A 19,442-nucleotide genomic window follows, 5' to 3' on the forward strand; every position below is an offset into this window, starting at 1 on the left:
TTACGAATTCTATCTCTTACGTCATGAGGAATTGGAGATAATGGGATAACCTACACGAGGGACTATTTCCTTTGTCTTTTTCTTCTTTGCTTTTTTTGAATCTTGACGAAAAATCCTCAAAGAGAACAGCTTTTCACGAAGTATAACTTTCAGTATCTTCCTCGTGTCCTGGAAAAGCCCTCTTTAAAGGCGGAGGACACGGGCATTTGTAACGAGTGGCGTTACAATGGTAATCAGAGGACTCGAGGGACTACGATACACATGTGCGGCGTTCGTCAGACTTTGTTGTAACTCGCACACAAAGGCATGTTGACCCTGCATTGCAGACTGCCTGCCCCAATAAAATGTTTCCCTTGTGTTCAGCGCTGTCGTAAAACAGCCCAACATATGATGTCCATCACAGTTAACAAAGTTCAGTGTACTTTCGCTGAACCTTACGGACCAAACGAAGTTTAGCCTCTACACCATACCCAGTTAACTTCTTTCACATATAAACAAGAAGAGTTTACAAAATAAAACAATCGCCTACTTTACTGTGATAGGACACTGACCGCATGGAAATGACAACTCCAACAAATCTTCGTTGCAGCAAGAAAGTCTTTATCGAGTTGTTACCTAGCAACTAAATGCGGATACACAGACTCACAGGCACACGCTTCCAGCAATTATTCTATTGTAGCGTGTATTGATTGATGTGGGAACATGGTTAAAAACCGTTGCCTAGCAATGGAAGGAGGATATATTTGACCGTGCCTTTGTCTAACAATGGTGGGAGAGATTCATATACAGAGACATAGACTTGTGGGAGGGATTTATGAAGTGCGCAGCTGAGACCTGCTCAGTTACCATGATATGTACGTGTATATCAAATTTCATAAACATTAGTTCAGGCGTTCAAAAGTTGATTAAAGGGATAGACAGGCATACAGACAGCATGGAGATCGCATGAACTTATTTTATAAAATTAGACTAAAATTTCGTAAGCGTAACAACATTACTACTACGCAATCTCGCGTTTCCATAGCAACGAACTGCCATGAATAAGTTGCATGAACATAAATTATGAATTGAGTCACAAACAAGTCAGTTGTCTTTGGTTTTCGTGTATCATGTCTACCTCATGAGCACTGACAATTATTTCGATATCGATATCTTAAATTCAGTACACTTCGTAAAGGGAACAGTTTACGGTAGATTATTTGCGCGTGTTATTCGTGGGAGTGTGTGTTAAAAGCCTACCTTGGCTAATCATTCGATAACATGTAGAACTGAAAAAGGAATATGTGAGAGATCACCGGAAGTTAAAAATACGAAAGCTTATATAATAAATTCTGTGGTGTCACATCGAATTTTCCACGGGCGTTGTATTAGTTTCATTTCAAATATTTAATCCACTCGGTTTTCCTTATGGATAAAATTCCTCTTTCCTTACACAGCTGCAAAAATTCCGGAGTCTGTAAATCTTGATCTTCTGGAGTGTGACGCCGTGAAGACCGACGTCATAGAGCAACGTACTCCCTCTATCATAAGACCGAAGAGTAAGAAAATGAATTAGCAAGACATTTTGCTTTCTTCTTTCTGGTTACTTTACTCTTATAACCTGAAGATGGAAACAATATCTTCCTCTGAAACATTGAACTTTACTGGGCTACATGGCATCACATATCACAAGATATCACCGTTTACAACTGCAATAACAGTGAGACAACTGATAGATGTAACTTGAATTGAAAACAATCAATGTTACCATCGTCCTATCGACTTTTCTTATAAACTCGATATAATATCGCATTTTGCAGCTGTCACTTGCAACTTTCACAGTGGTTTCCATTCAGTGACGCCTTTGTTTCGCACTGCAAGAAATTTCAACATTGTACAGGATGATAACCAAATTGTTTCATATTCTTAGCTTCGAATCCCTTCAAGGTTATCTTGCACTAAAGTTACACATTCGGTAAGAACATTCGTTATTCTCACCGAGCAGGTTGTCGAAGCGGTAACACTGTAGATTCATTTTCTAGATATGCCTGCCTGCATGTCGGAACACAGACTGTCCTGACTGACGCTTTGGCACTTTTCCTCAGTCCTTGCAAATAAGTTTCTGAGCAGCACTTCGAATATATTACGACCGCTCCCGTCCAATTCTTTCCGGATTCAACATACACCAACCTTCCCAAAATTTAAAGGGTACGTAATTTTTCGTGGTGTTCTGGCCATGAACACAACAAGACAGATATAAATCTAATTGCTTACATTGGCCGCGCCATAGCTCAAGCGGTTAGTCACTGGTATCCCACCGCGGCGGCCCGGGTTCGAACCCCGGTCTGGTCAAGTGGGATTTGTGGTGGACAAAGTGGCGCTGGGGCGGGTTTTCTCCGAGTACTGCGGTTTTCTCTGCCAATCTTCATTCGATCATCATTAGCACCCTGTGCAGGTACAATAGGCCAATCAGTGGCCGCCATGTCGAGTGGACCCAGCTGGACTCCACCCACTACTAAGCGAAAAAAAATTAGTTAGCAAGACAAATTTCCTGGTACATATATACCATAAGAAAAACCTGGATGTTGTGTCATTAAGCCCTGGCAATCAAGGAATCACAGGTGTTTTGCACACTGACACGGTTTAAATAATTCATTGTCATCAGAAAGTGACCTGATGCTGTAGACAGGGACGTTAAGAATTTATCGACTTTTTTTTTATTTTTTTGTTTTTTTTTATGGTTCATTGTGAACTATGCTTTCAATTTCCTCACTGTCACCTTATCAGCAGTTATAGCCAATAAATACTAGGTGAAATTCTCACCTTAAATAAATGCATTTAGAGAAAAATTCGAAACTGTGAATATATATTTTCCAGCCTGCACTCTCTACCCGCCTTTACCCATCCATCCAATGGCCTATCTATCGCAAGACCTCTGCCTACACACAGCACAATACAGACATAGAATAAATGCACATATATATATCTATGCATGAAATGGGATTCGAACCGACGATCCCAGTGTTCGAGAGTGCGAAGACGGTTCATACCTCGGTCATTGTGATCGGCTGATGATCCTATTATTCCAGGCTAATTAATCCAAACCACTGACAGCGCCGTACGTAAATTAGGAAGAGACAAAGGTGAAGTTACTCCTGTGTTTAACGAAATATCATACTATGAAGATATGGACGAATGGACTTAGATATCAACGCCTATTTTAATATACTTCTGAGTTATTAAATTTCTTTTTCTTTTTGTTTCTAGCTCCTGTTATTTTGTTAATCTCTGCACTATACAAAGGTAATTGTTTAGCTTCACGCTCTAGTCGTCTTGTCCCCGCAGATAGAACACCGTGATAACCATGAGAGACGAGGATATGTGGGTACAATTGCCGATATGGGAGTGAAGGAGAAGAAAACTGTCCTGCCCCTATCTGGAATCAAATAAATAAGAAAAGTAAAGCTATCCCTGTAACAGGCCATGGAGGCCCATAGGGTTGTGAGACGTTGAGGGTCCCACACTATCTAGACAATAGGCTCAAAGATGGCGGCAAGGTTGTCAGCCTTACGCGCTGGCCCCCTTTACCACCAAGAACATTCCAAGAATATTCTTGGTACTCATATCTGTTAGAGGCTGAGTCGACCCCATAAATAAAATTATACATATAGTAAATAAATATATAATACAATGGGTAACGGAGGATTTAGTTCCTGTATTAAGGCGGCCGGGGCCTAGGCCAAGAATATTGAGATATTCCTCCACTCCTACATTGAGTATTCACGGCGTCTTTGACTACGCCCGGACGATGCCAGCCGTTCCCTGGCGTTGGCGTGTTTTAGCGCTTTGATACACTCTTCCCTTCTTTGCTGACTTGGCACTCATCAACACAGGGACAAATTTACCTTTCTTTTAAAATTAATTTATCTATAGATCCATTATGTGTATTAATATATCCAAAATTCGGTGCACGTGGTAGCGTGGTTGGTTGAGGCCCTATGTTACAAGTCGCAGGTTCGATTCCCGAAGAGATAATTGGATATTTCAATTCACCTAATCCTTCCAGCCGCACTATTGCCCTGGAATCGACTGAACCTCTAACTGAAATGAGTACCAGGAATCTTCCTGGGAGTAAAGGGAGCCGACTGTCTAAGAAACGTGGGAGCCTCGACGTCTCACAAACCTATGGGCCGCTTACAGCGATAGATTGACCTTTTTTCTTTTACATATTCAATATTCACATACGGAATAAGGTTACAGAACCGCCGGTACAACGAGGCACCTGAATCAATTCAAGACTTCCGAAGTTTCTCTGCCGCAAAAAAGTTTGTCCATTTGGGTTTACATAGATAATGAAAGAACTTCATAGCAGATGTAACGCATGAGCTAATAACATTTTTCGAAATAATATTGAAATTAGAGGCGAAACCAATTTGCGTGTACGACAACCAATACTGAATGTCTCTTTTAATCTGGTTTGAAGCAACTTTCATTACTCCGCCTCTGAAATATTTTGCAGATCGATATGGACAGGGAAAACCAAACCACAACTCTCGAAGTGAGCCGCTGAGAGCGATACTGAGCTCCACGCCTGTCTGTCTACCTACCTACCTGTCCATCTGTCTAACGTGTGGAAGCAGTAATGCGCCTCCGAAATGTCCGTCTGTCCGTCTGTCTCTCTAGAGAATTTTTCTCTAGCGTTCGGTCCGTTGGCAAGAACTAATGAAGTAGTGCAGCTTCGCTTGTGAGGTCCACGTGTATCTCACTGTTGAGATATTGTTTGCACGTGAACAAGAGAGACAACTTGGATACATCCACCAATTCGTAACCCGAGTACTGGGAAAATAATATCGATTTTCTGTAAAATGGTTTTGAATTTGGGTACACGAACTGTAATTCAAACGTAATCTCATAATGATGTAAATTTTTTCCGACGTCCTCTTGTTTCACTCCTCTTAGCTCCAAAGTTCCTCTTATCCCTCCGTTCTTATCCTTGAATCTGAATTATTAAGTAAAACAGAACGTTATCGCTCTCCCTGCCAAGAGTTTTAGTTTCTGTTCCGGATATAGGCGGCGCCATATCCCAAGCGGTTAGTCGCTGGCTTCCCACAGCGGCGGCCCGGGGTCGATCCCGGATCTGGTTAAGTGGGATTTGTGGTGGGCCAAGTGGCGCTGGGGCGGGTTTTCTCCGAGTACTTCAGTTTCCCCTGCCAATCTTCATTCCACCAAATTCTCCATCATCATAACCACCCAGGACAGGCTACAATAGGCCAATCAGTGGTCGCCGTGCCGATAGGACCCACCTGGACTCCACCCCCCATCGAGCCAAAATTAATTCTGTTCCGGATTCATCAGAGTTCATGTCGGTAAAGCTGTTATGGGGAGCACGGACCGACAAGAAGCACCTAACATTGACACAATGGCTTTTACTTACCTCACTCACGAAGATTTTTTGTAGACGTTCACTGCATTTCTTTCACTGCTTCTCACAATATGGCACTGATTAGACCGTAACGAGCTTGTTTCAACTTTCCAAAGTTTATTACACAAAAACAATCGCAGCACACACTGCTTGCCTTCAACAATGGCGTAATTCGAACTCTGACCCTTCTTAGTTCACCCTCTTCCTTGCTGCACTAATGTTAATCAATAGCTTCATCATATTGCTCACTCGGCATACGACGTATAAATTGAAACATTTTTATAGTGTTGAAATACACTCCGAAATACGTATTTCATTTCGACTACTTTGTTTGTTGCAGGTAATTGGTACGCCTTAATTAATATCAAAACCAGTTTGGCTATTGTATTTCCATGGCAACATTATAAACACAACCTGAAATATGTATAATTTTTCTTTAGGCGAACAGGAATGGTACAAAACTTTGAGTCTTTTATGGTAGATTTGTCTGTAAAATATAAAAAGCTATGTTCAGATGCTAAAGGTGTTAAAGAAACACGTCACTCATTTTTACAAATACATCTTATATTCCGAGGGTTAATATTATATCTGATTATGTTAATATTTTTTACAAAGTTTTGCACTAATTTTATTTACGAAATGTAAACAGGTCACAAACAATAACACGTGAGAGTAGATGCGAAATTCAGTTTTCATTAAAATATTTGTGTTCATGCAAATTAGAAAACAATGCCTCTGACCATATAAGTCAAACACAAATTAAATACGTATAATTATGATCACGGAAGCAATGATTCAGATGAGAATAAAGTCTGTAGTGAAAACAATCACGGATATTTAGGTTTAAAATTACTAATCATATTGTTGACTGAATGTATCTGAAAATCTTGAAGCGTTTCCATTGTGCACTATAAGTTCTGAAAATATAATTCTTACGGATACAAGACTGACACATTTCAAACGCTTTTATAGAAGATATGAAGTTGAATTTCGTTGTATTATATCTTCAAACATCAGTAATTATCATTAGTGCATACAAGAAATATTTAGAAGCGATTATCACTATTGTCTTCTGACTTGCACGTTCTTGAATACGCAGTGTGCATGGCGTTTAGAATATAGAACATCTAAATTTATATTCCTATCAGCAATATGATTTAGATGCGATCTAGTAGAATTATATTTAAAAAAAATGCAATTTTCCCGTACATAATTATAATGTAATTAATAAAATGTTATTTGACCGTTGTGAATATTTTAAAGATAAATTTTGTAAATAAACTAAGTTTATTTAATTACATTTTGTGTTATTAATAACCTGACACAAGTTACAAATATCCACTACATATAGCCATGCTCTCCATATTACGCAACTGATGCATCTGTTATTTTCGTGTCTTTCATTATGGATATAAAGAGTATATTTTATTGTGATTTCTGAGGACCATTCTTGACCGATAATACAGTAACAACAAAATGTCAGTTTTTCGTTTCGAAATATTTCCAGAAGATATTGAAGTCATTTGTCATTTTTGCTGCACAATAAAAGAAAATTAAATTGATGTCCACTCTTTTTTTTTTCATTCATGTAAGTAAAATCCATCATAGTAAAATATTAAAGAAATATCATTATACAATTTAGAACCGTATATCATTGTCATTAACATATTCAATGAGCATGAACGAAGAAAATTATATAGTTACTCGTATATTGAGAATAATTTTTCACTCTGTCGAATGAAGCCTGCAGGGGAAACGTGTGTTTGATGAGAGCGGGGTCCAAATTTTCCATGAATAATAATTATAATCTACGACGAAACAGCCACGTTGTTCAAATAATGTCACTGTATTTGACACCCTCAGATACTGCGCGTGCATTGAATTTTGTTAGAAATTACTGCTCTTGTTTGTTCAGTTCGTGGCAGTACAGACAGTTTGTGTACAGAATGACACTGCATTAAGAAATAATTAACGACTAATATTCTTTAAATATGTTGATGTACCAATTGGTTAATCGATTAACGTCGTTCCAATAAGTTATATTATATTTAGCAACTGACACTACATTCACTATCTTAAATTATACTACACAAAGTAATTCATATTTCGTTGTAGTTCTTAATATGTTTAATTAAAAATTTTAACTGAATAACACTGCGATAAGTGTTTATGTCATATTCAACGACACAGGGGTACAGTCAGTTTATTAACCAATTGACAGATGGTGAGGTAATTCCATTATTGACACTTCATATTTGGATATGTGGCGTTAAAATCACATTGTTAAACAAATGACAACATGAAGGGGTTTATTACAGCGAACGAAATGTTACGGTGGGAATACAGTGAGTTTTTCATCCGAATAACAGTTACTGAAGTAATTGTTATAGTTGTGAACATTAAACACTTCAATTTGCGGCGGTACAATCACGTTCATAACCGAGTGACACTATAATTAGGATTTCCGTTGTAGTGAACGACACTGTATATGGGGGAAAAGTCACTTTATAAACCGAATGACACTTAATGAAGCAAATTTGACAGTCACTGACTCTACACTCATGTTATTAAGCAAACGACATCGTGAAAAAGGATTTATGTTTAGTGAGCGACACTCTATATGACATTACAGCCATTTAATTAATCGAATGACACTTAATGAAATAATTCCGGTACAGTTACAGACAATGTCTTGCAACAGGACAGTCACGTAAAGGAAATAACACCCGTCACTGTAGACTTGTGATACTTATTGCCGGTATAGGATCAGTATAATCATGTCTCACACACGACGGAGTCAGTCAGCGCCGCGTAAGGTACTGGACCCCATCATACGGCGTCGCGACGTTGTGTGGAGCGTGCGCATACGCATCAAAGAGACGCGCTTTAGGAAGGGGCAAACACTACAAAGGCCAAGTAAATAAAGCATTCCTACTGTTATATGTTTAGCTTCTCTTTGATACGAACCACTTGGTGATATTTTCGTTTCAAGTCTGTCTTAAAGGGCATTTCAAGTCGTGATTACTAACTTACAAGGTCACGGTGACTCACTTCATATACAGACGAGCGGCAATTAGTCAGTGGTTAACAATGTGCCTCTTAAATCAGGAAATCTCTAGAACGAAATTAGGTCGAGATCGGTTGTCCTTATCGAAGCATTTAGTGTTTCTCCTGAGTCGTTCTACGCAAACAGCAGGATAAATTGCTTAGGGCTATAATTTTCGACTTAGTGAATCGTCCGATTGTCAATCACAGTGGCCGAACTGTCAAAGGCATAAACTGTCTTCGTTCTCTCGAACGCTGGGATCGTGGGTTCTAATCCCAGTCGAGGCACGGATGTCTATGTACTCTTATTCTGTGTTTGTGTTCTTCTATGTGTAGGCAGAGGCCTTGCGACGTGCTGATCCCCCGTCCAAGAAGTCCTACCGACTGTGCATAGGATTAAGAAACTGAAAAACGATCAAGTTCCAAAAAAGGGCTGTAGAGCCATAGATAGATAGGCATGCAGATATATTAACCTTGACCATTGTATTGTTGTGCTGCGACGGACTCTAGGGGAAAGAGCCCCCGGTACCCATTGGATAGGAGGCTGAATGGGCCCCAAAACAGGTCTGGAGGTTGTAGAGAAGAGAACATTCTTGACCCTACCGGGCCTCGAACTCCGACTTCTCCGTCATCCAGCCTGTAGCTAATCGCTATACCAACTGCGCTATCCCGGCTCACAGTAATACAGCGAGACGTAGAAATTGGTAAAGAAATTAATATTAATATGATTTACTGATAATGGATCCATATTACGATAACACAATTAAACAAAGAGTGATATATTATGAAAACTGCCTGTTGATAACTCAGCTGGATCAAAAAATATAGCAGACGGAGAACAATAATTAAATGTTAATAAAGTAATTAATTTATTTATTTGGAATTTGTTGTGTTGACCATATAATTATACCCATCTCGAAACACTTGAAAGTCTCGGAAACAACAAAAATTTTGCCATGGGTCCCGATGGGGCCCGACACCAAGACTGACTGTGCTGGCTGTGCCCAGCAGCAATTTAACTGACAGACAGACCGACGGACCATGGGATAGCTTATATTTGAGGCTATAAATGAGAACCGTTATATGGAAAGTGAATAGTTGACAAGGAGGTTAGATTTCAACTTCACCTACAGAAGGACTGAATGTGACCTCAAGGATAAGACCGTCTTTATCGGCAGAGAAAGAGCTTCACCCTTCGTACAAGGGGGTTGACGGATCCCAGAGAGAAGGGATAGCAGAGGGTGGAAATTCAATTCCTCTGCTGGGTAAAGAACCCTATCTAGTCACGTGGTAGCCACATGGGAAACACCAATGCAATTTCATCTTGGTTTGCCTTTCAAAGATAGGACACAATCCTGTTAAGGTTTCCGTCCAACATTTTCAAGGTCTACCAATAGTTCTTCCTTACAAATGAGAATTTAAAAAGCACGTGAATAATCTCTCTCCCTCTTCATGGCTTTCTTATAGGATTTCTGTGCATATCTGTTATGCTTCATTTTGTCTATTTTGTCTCTTACATAACATACTCTATGTAGAATATTATTTTATGGATGTGACAATGTGTAGACTGGCAGAATATTGTAGACGTTTCGGAGGAACGTGCTGCCTCTATCTTCACCATCAAAGAATAATGCAAGTAAGCAAAAAGCAGAAAAGGGCCGAAAAAATTTAATATAATTCTCCTGGACTTCATCGTATCATATTAAAGAAGATAGGACTTTTAATGCAGTGGCATGTAGACCTGTTGCTAAGCAACGACTGCGAAATAAGCAACTATAAAGCAGCCTTTGCTAGGCAATGGCTAAGTAGCGATCACATGAGCACCTCAATAGCCAGGAATGCTACAATTGCACTGCAACAGAGGAAAAGTGTTTTGTGTGCGGTCCGTGCCGAAATGTTATAAGCAAGACAAGTTAGGGGTTACAGTATCTTCAAGTAGTTGGTTGGTGAGTTAGATAACCGTTGGGGGTTCAGCCTCTATGAGCTGTTGCTGTTAGAAGCTTGTAGCTGAGGCCGGGGATGTTTCGGGAACTCAAACAACGACTAATGAAGACTGAGAGATTGAGAAGACCTAGTGTGTCCTACATTGATTTGTGAAATGTGTACAATATTGAGAACACGATAATTACTTGTAGTTAAGAGTTGCAAGAGTTCAATAAATCAGATTACCAATCCAAACCCCGTCTACAGTCACTCATGCATGTGATAATACTTACCGCTATGGGAGTCTCAAATCTCACATGCCTTACGTAGCGCTTCTCCAATAAAACTCCACATTCTACAACAACTTATACATCCTTCAACGGATCCCTAAATAAATCAGAAGTGTTCCTCCAGTTACGTGCATGCACACATGCCTTCCTTTACACGAAATTTTACTTGCATATAGTAGATGAGGACATGCCAGAAAATCATACAGCAGAGAAAAAGTAAAACCGCCATGATCCTTAATAAGGATTAGTTTTACTTGACTGGTCCGGCCCCAAGTTTCAATTCAGAATTAGTCCTTCTATCTTCTTAGTGTTCTACCACTTTTCTCATATCCTAAATTATAAAAAAAAACTCCGTGATTTTAGTCCGCAAGCGAACTATACCGACCGAGCGACCGCCGTTGTCAGCGAAGTTAGTGCCAACTTTTGCGGATAGAGGGTGTCGCGTGATCAGCACAACGAATCCCCACGGCCGTTAATTTCGGTTTTCTAGACCGAAGCCGATATTCCTAAATTATATACAGGTCAAAATTTATGAAGTGTTATTTTTCATTGATTCTTATCCAACTGGCTTGAAATTCTACCTTCTATTTAGGACATTAAAAATACTTAATTTTAATGACTGTTATGCTCTCCCAGTAACAGACCCTGAAGGTCCACAGTGTTGTGAGACGTATGACGCGTTTCAGTCTAATTATATCTGAAACTACAAATATGATCCCTGATATGATTCTTTCGATGAGAGATCGACTCAATGCAAATGTCTACCAACGCAGAAAACGCAGACATACGAGGGAGAATCAGTAAACAGGCCACAAATAGAAGTAAAACAACTGTAATGGAAGTAATAAGTTCTCTACGTGTATCACTAGGTGGCAACACAGTCCAGCTTCATGACAGTATAAGCAGCAGAAGCGCATGCGCATGTTCAGAGGCCGGTTTCCGTAGTCAAAATGGCTACCGTGCTTGAGGAGTGTATTACTTAGAATCAGAGTTCTGTTGTGCGTTCTTAATGAGCAAAAAGACACAATGTGAAGGGTATTCTTAAATAATTTTTTTGAACAGTCAAAGGACTGTTATTCTGATGGTTTCGACGCTCTGGTAAAGCGATGGGACAAGCGAAGACAAGATCTCTGTATCTGGTTGGTTTATAGCCATATTAATATCCCTGTAATCTGTCAACCATTTAAAGAAAAGTGACAATATATATCACATCATTAACAATAAAGAAACCTGAATTTTGTTACTAAAATACCGTCATCGATCTTCTGGGTTATAAAGCCGTGTAACTTAGAGTGAAATCCGTGTTTTGGAGGATTATCTCCATTTTCGAAAAAAAAAACAAATTAGAGAAGTGGAGAAACAAATTTAACTTGTAGCCAGTTTCTGCTGATTTCTTGCTTAGTGTTCTCTTCGATCCTGAAGATGGAGGACTTTCGTCCGAAACTTCCAAATATGTCCCAAATACACGACGTTACAAACAATAAGACCTTAAACTTCATTGTCACTGAGGTGAGAATGACAAATCGAACAATACATTTATGGGTTTTATGTGATCCTCAGAATAAGCAGCGATTATTTCTCTAAGCGTCATTCAAATACAAAAGCACCATTCTTTTGCGTACTCTGAGGAGGGCCTCTGCCAGAGAAATATCCGATTTTCAGTGAGAGTTGGCACTTTCAACAAAGAAATGAGAATATATTCTCATTGATGGAGCGAAGTTTAGTAAGATCTCGGAGAAATTCGCTTCCGTAAGTGCGAAAATCGCATCCACTTGTCCCTTCTCTTCTGCAGTTCGAGAGACCTTTATGCCTCTCTATTCGTCATTTCGGCTTTTATCCCCTTTTGATGGTAAAATCTTACATAACTGCCACACACATCAGAGCACAGAGGGACAGACAGCCCCTTTGGTGCACTTTGCGGGAGCGCTGCATAAGGAGAAATGAAATGAACGCATAATGTGGAGATCTATCAGTGTCGTGGAAAATTTGAGTTGTTCACGGAGGCGACAATGAAGAATTCCCCCTTCTAGAATGTCTCGCCGGGTAGACCTTGTGTGAATTTATCGCTTCTATTTTCAGGTTAGAATAATTGGCGAGCGAGGAACCAGCGTGAGCAGGTGGCTGCAACCCCCCGAAACGTCAGTTCACACAAGATCTACGAGACGCCACATCCCAGAAGACGGCAGTCTTTATCAGTTTCCATGTTTCAGCTCCGAAACTATTCAGTGGGCTTCAATTAAATATTATACTGGGGTCTACACTGGAAGTTACCGAGAAAAATTTAAAGATGGTTCGTATGCATAAAATATAACTTCCAGTTGACATGCTCAGACTGTGTGTACCATCTCACAATGGTCCCCTGTGCTAAAGGAAAAAACAGTATGACCCACGTAATATAAGAGACGATTACCATTAAAATATATAACTTACGTTCGAAACATGAATCATGGTGTGACGATGGAGAGACTGAAGGTCTCCGAAATATTCAGGTTTCAGATCTCCGGAGAAAACACCATTTCTTTCACTCTCTGTTAAAGGGGGGCACGCGGTAGCGTAGTGGTTGAGGCACTATAATACAAGCCGGAAGGTCGCAGGTTCAAGTCCCGATGAGGTCACTGGATTTTCTTCAATTGACCTAATCCTTCCATCCGCACTATGGCCCTGGGGTTTACTCAGTCTCTAACAGAAATGAGTACCAGGAATTAATTAAATAATTTTCCTGGGGAGTAAAGCGCGGCCGGCGCGTAAGGCTGACAACCTTACCGCCAACTTTGAGCCGATTGTCTAGATAATGTGGGACCCTCAGCGTCTCACAACCCTATGGGCCTTCACGGCCTGGCACAGGGACATTTGATATTATTCAAGTGAGGTACGATAAGCTGGAAAAGGACAGAAATATACAAAGCGTTTTATTTGGGAAAATATATTGGAAGTAGAGGAAGAAGAAGAAAGTGGGAATGTTGGCTGTATCGTTTAGAATCAGATGGATGGAACTGGCTCGTGTCCAGTGCCGGGCTTTGGTATTAGCGGTGCTGAACCTTCGGGTTCTGCTACCAGAGAGTTAGTTGCGTAGTAATGTGGATCTTAGGGAAACAGGCTGTGAGGATGGGAGGTGGATGGAACTGGCTCAGGATCGTGTCCAGTGGCGGACTCTGGTATTAGCGGTGTTGAAGCTTCAGATTCTGCTGCCAGAGAGTTAGTTAATTAGTAAGATGGAACTTAGGGAAACAGGCTGTGAAGATGGGAGGTGGTTGTAACTGGCTCAGGACCGTGTCCAGTGGCGGACTCTGGTATTAGCGGTGTTGAAACTTCGGGTTCTGCTGCCAGAGAGTTAGTTGCTTAGTAAGATGGATCTTAGGGAAACAGGCTGTGAGGATGTGAGGTGGATGGAACTGGCTCAGAATCGTGTCCAGTGGTGGGCTTTGATATTAGCGGTGTTGAACCTTCGGGTTCCGTCATGAGAGATTTGGTTAATTAGTTAGTCATTTAGTAGCTTAACAAATTGCTTAGTTTTGTGTTACTAATCTAATAGAGTGTCTTGCTTAAACAAGCAATCAATTTGTTGATTTAATTAAATATAAAGGACGTTTGTCGTTGATCGAAATTATATGTCTTATACAATGCTCACACATTCAATGCAATAACACAAATGCAAACACGTTCAAATGAATCTGAACACGTTTTAACACGATTCCTTTGCCAAAAGCAGCCCTATGTTATTATCGATTTTACTACAGGTTTAAACAGAAGGACCTCAGCGTCTGTCGCTTCTCTGGAAATAGAATGAATTTGTCTCTGTCTACCAGTGAGTGCCGAGTGTGGGGCCCCGAGTTGGGAAAAACCAGACAGGAGACAGTCGCACTATATTTAGCTCACTTCACGAAACGTCCCCTGCGGCTCTTGAAGTTGGTGATTCTCTATAAGGGGTGGACTATGTTGCCGGGTCTGAATAGTTTGAATCGCCCTCACTGTATGGTAATACCGAACATTTAAGTAGGTGCGCACTGTCGCATTTGTGACCTGTGCGCAGACCTGAGCTGTGACTGTCGAGTTCTCATGACTGATGCATCGCTTTGCGCCAGCACGTGCGTTCTGTGTGAGACAGCGACGCCCCAAACATGTGCTACTAGGCAAAGAAGTTTGTAACTGGGTCTTTTCTTATGTCTCCTTATTTTTATCTGTTATCCACCACTCTATGGTATTACTGTCAATTAAAAAACATGTCCTATAACTAACTCCATGGAGCTGAACCTTTCTTGAGAAGCCGCCAGTTGTGCAGCTACTCAAGAACTCCCCAGCATTTTATGGAACCCGAAGGTTCATTACCGTGTTCACAAGAGCCCTCCATTGATCTCTATCTTGAACCAAACCAATGCAGTCCATAACACTGCATTCTATTTCTCTAATATCAATTTTAATATTATCCACCACCCTAGGTTTTGGTCTTCCTAAGTTTCTCCTTCCTTCTGGCTTTCCCACCAATATCCTATAAGCATTCATCTTCTTCTTCTCCATTCGTGCTACATGCCCTACCCATCTCATCCTCCTTGACTTGATCACTGTAATTATACTTGGCGAAGAGTATAAATTATGAAGTTCTTCATTATGCAGCTTTCTCCAACCTCCGGTCACTTCATCCCTCTTTGATCCAGCACCTTGTTCTTGAACACCCTCAGTCTACGTTCCTCCCTTAATACCAGAGACCAAGTTTAACATCCATACAGAACCATAGGCAAAATGTTTGTTTTTTTATATTATAATTTTTATGTTTTTAGACAGCAGACGGGAAGACTAAATGTTCTGGACTGAATGGACTGAATCTCCTCTTAATTCCAATCAAATATTCATTTGTTACTGTCGATCCCAAATATTTGAACTGTGCCACGTTTTCAAAGCATCTGTTAGCTATCTTTATGACATGATTTTGCCCTGCATTCTGGTGGCGAGACAGCAACATACACTATTACTGTTATAACACTGTTTGAGAATTCAACGCGAAGCCTCACCACTTATATAAGCATTCATTTTATTAACTTCCATTTTTTCTCCCCGTATATTCATTTCCCGTCCTACATGTTATCGAATGAAGGGCAAATGTCAAAGCAGACGTTTAACTTCATATCCCCCCAAATAACACACCAAATCAGTCAATACTAGGAAGTATTCTTCACGTAGCACACAACACTTCACAGCCCCATATAAAAATATTATCAGTACTCACAGAATAGACACGATACACTGAAAGAAAAAACTTGCTCCTGCGTGTCTACTACGAAACATACGTTCATGCAAGGTGTTAAATTTTGAAAATTCGTTGTTATGTTGTCTCAAAATATCGTAATGACGACAGTACATCTCACGTCTACTCAACTTCTTACACAGGGAGAGAGATTTGGTTCGAAGATGGTCGTTTAATGTGTTAGTAAGTGTGTTTTTCTGCTACTTGGAAATCCGTCTAATTGCTTGTTTGCTTGGCTATCTAGTTAGTTAATTAGTTAGTTCGCCGGTTAGTTGTGAGGTTGTATGGATGTTTTAATGAGTAGTAATTAACCGTCCGCAAACTAAAATCCGATTGCGACGAACCCCTAAACATAGTAAAGAAAAAATTAAGAATTTAAGAGCAACACAAAGACGGAAAATATTATACTGAGCTATAAAGGACAATATTATACTCAGCATTAAAGTAAAATAAACAAGAAATTATACAAGATTATTCCCTTATTAATAAATAAATAAATAAAGAGTTACGATTTTGCTTTCTCTAGAGGTTTCAGTAGTCTGTATAAATTTATACGAAGGATGTACAAAGTTGTGAATGGCCACGTTCGACTTCCAAAATGATTTTATCTAACAGTATATTTAGTGCCAATAAGACCTGAGAAGAGTATTCATGTTTGCAGGTTTCTGTTTGAGAGGAAAAAATATTTTAGTTACGCTGTTAAGGAGCTATCGGTTTTATGGACTGAAGTTTCATCACTGTTTTCCAAAGATTTGTTTTAATATTGTCCTCCAAACTACGCCAAGAGATCTGACTGCGCAATAGCTCAGAATGTTTATAACCGGTTTGTCACAGCTTATTCACGAGTTTAAATCCAGGGTAGCCCACTTGGGGTTTGCGGTGGACAAAATAGCACTGGGGAAAATCCTACACCGAGAACTTAAGTACTCGTATCTCCTTCCAATTATAATTCCAGCAATATTCAATTATCATCAAGGGATGGTACAATGTGCCCATATAAGGCCGAAGGACGAATGGAGTCTCCCTCACCGCATTCCTCCAAGTTAACGTAGAGACAATGTGATCTCTTCACTTATGCTTTTCCCCACAAAATGATGTAAGTATTTACAATTTTCTCCAACACGCTACATTCTATGGGGCACACGGCAGCATAATTGATCGAGGCACTATGTTACAAACCAGAATGTTGCGGATTCGATTTCAGATAAGGTCATTGGATTTTTCATTTGACCTAATGCTTCCAGTCGCATTATGGCCCTGAGGTCGAATCAGCCTCTAACAGAAATAAGTACCAGGAATCTTCCTGGGGGTAAAGGGCGGCCGGGGCGTAAGACTTACCATCTTACGGCCATCTGTGAGCCGATTGCCTAGAAAATGTGGGAGCCTCGACGTCTAACAACCTTATGGGCGTCCACGGCCTGTTACAGGGATAGCTTTAGCTTTTTATAGCTCTACATACCGTGTCAATTTATCCTTGATTTAATCGCCCTTAAAATGTTAGATGAAGAGGACAGATGGTAAATTTCCTCATTATGTAATTCTCTCTAACTCTCCTAAGTGTATATACATTCTCATGACTCTCTTCACCCTTAATTTGCTTTGGCAAGAAACTTACGCGTAAGCAAATACGTTAAAGGGCCTAATATATGATGTGCATTATACTACATATATCGGTGATGTTGCCGAAATGACACTCTGGACAACCTTGGCTCATAAAGACAGATATTAACATATAAAAGCCATTATAGCAATATACTCCATTATTTAGGGAGCAATAAAGTAGGGACTAAAGTATATTCTTGGGTAAAAAGCGCATGCAAATGTCCCTTAAATCTGCAACGATACAAGTTGAAGCGCAGTTTTCTAAGTTGTTTAACAAAGCCGATTTTAATTCCTAAATTTAAAAGAATTCTGCTAGTTTTAGAAAGTACCTCAACTTATTTACTTACTCATAACAAACTAATTCCATATATTAGAGTTCTTCTTGACAAGCCGACAGTTGCTCAGCCACTCAAGAAATTCCCAGTAAGTTATGGAACCAAAAGATTCATTTCCGTTTTCACAAAACTCCGAGTTTTTCCTATCCTGAGCCAGATTATTCGAGATCACATCTCCATTCTATTTCATAAGACGCATTTAATATTGTGGCATGTATACCCGTTGCTAGGCAACGACCACGAAACCAACAACTAGCCAATGGCCGTTACTATGCAACGACCCGTAAGCAGAAACAGAAGAAATGTGTTTTCTGAGTAGTCAGTGCAGAGATATTATAAGCAGAACAAGCTGGTTGATGAATAAGTCAGTTATTGAGGAGTGAGTGAGTTAGATGGGTGCTGCGGTGCATTCGTTATGACCTGTTGCTCTTATAAACTGCTAGCTGAGGCCGGGGAAGTTTCAGGAACCCAGGGGAAAGGAAGTCTCCGCTATTAAAAGCCGCTACCCAGCAACGACGATTGAAGACTTGACTGTCAACACTAGTATGTGTTTAATAATGTATTCTAAATTGTAATCACGCTCTGCATCGAAGACTCCAATAAATCCGATCATCAATCAAAAACTCATCTATACTCGTAGTCACACTCATACGCGTGATATTATCCTCCCGTTTCTATAGGTCTTTCTAGTGGTTTCATTACTTCAGATTTTCCTATTAAAATCATGTATTCAATCCTCTTCCCTCCAGTGTGTGCTACAGGACTTCTTACCTCATGCACGTTGCAAGTCTGAAAGTTTCTAGCGATTTCGCGAGTGATGTCAACTTTTGTCGTCAGCTTAGATGCACACCGAACGATTCAATAAGACGCGCGCAGGCCAGGCGACGCAGTTCCCCCATGCTCAGTTCCCGCGACCGTACAAGAGAAGAGGAAGCGTAGGAGCAGTTAGAGGTGGGTGAGGTAATAAATTAAAACAAAATGAGGAAGCAGAGATGGAATAAAATAATAAAATGGATAAAATGAAGGAAGATTAAGCAAAGGAAAGAATTAAATAACTTTTATATAAGAATACGTCTTGACGGAATTAAGAAGGTTACAATATTAAAATAGTACCTTATTTCCGGCAATGACCTGGAAACAGTTAATTGTCTGAAGTAAAATTTCCATGTATGTCTAGTGTGAATATTTTTAAAATTCAGAAGATTTAACAATGTCACAGAAGAAAGATCATTTCAACCGGTATTGATGTCTGTTTTAATTATATTGCGCAAGTGCAGAAGAGATGTAATAAGCAGAAACAGAATGGAAATAAATTTACTCTGCCACCCACATTAGAACCGCCCTCCGCTCTCTTGCAGTTCAATCCGGTATNTCAAAATGAAACAATTCAAAATACCCACCACTTAATTCTTTCAGATCGAGGCCATATGGAAGAAATTAATTTCTTTGTGCAATGAGGCGTTTGAGTATATTAAAACAAAGTAGATGAAATATATAAAAAATTATGTTTTCTTATTTTTGCTTTTCTTTCGTTTCCTTTGTCTTCATTCACTGCTTTCTATTATTTTCTTTTTTTCTTATTCTCTTCAACTTCTTGTCCTTTATCT

At 39.8% G+C, this 19,442-nt stretch overlaps 1 protein-coding gene across 15 annotated transcripts in view; it reads right to left on the reverse strand.

Annotated features, from left to right (window-relative positions):
- Positions 1 to 19,442, reverse strand: part of LOC111864256 (serine/arginine repetitive matrix protein 2) — a 389,125-nt gene that overhangs the window by 174,686 nt on the left and 194,997 nt on the right. Inside the window, exons 1-2 of one of the 15 annotated variants that reach the window (XM_033751430.1) lie at positions 7,718 to 8,202; positions 5,414 to 5,815 (exon numbers count right to left, since the gene is read on the reverse strand). The exons of 13 other annotated variants lie outside the window; for them this stretch is intronic. The gene's annotated coding sequence lies outside the window, so the exon portion shown is untranslated. Of the gene's footprint in view, positions 1 to 5,413; positions 5,816 to 7,105; positions 8,203 to 19,442 lie in introns of those variants that run through there. One more of the 15 variants, XM_023851430.2, reaches the window with a different exon arrangement.

This window comes from Cryptotermes secundus, unplaced genomic scaffold (assembly GCF_002891405.2).
Source record: "Cryptotermes secundus unplaced genomic scaffold, Csec_1.0 scaffold29, whole genome shotgun sequence".
Lineage (NCBI taxonomy): Eukaryota > Metazoa > Arthropoda > Insecta > Blattodea > Kalotermitidae > Cryptotermes > Cryptotermes secundus.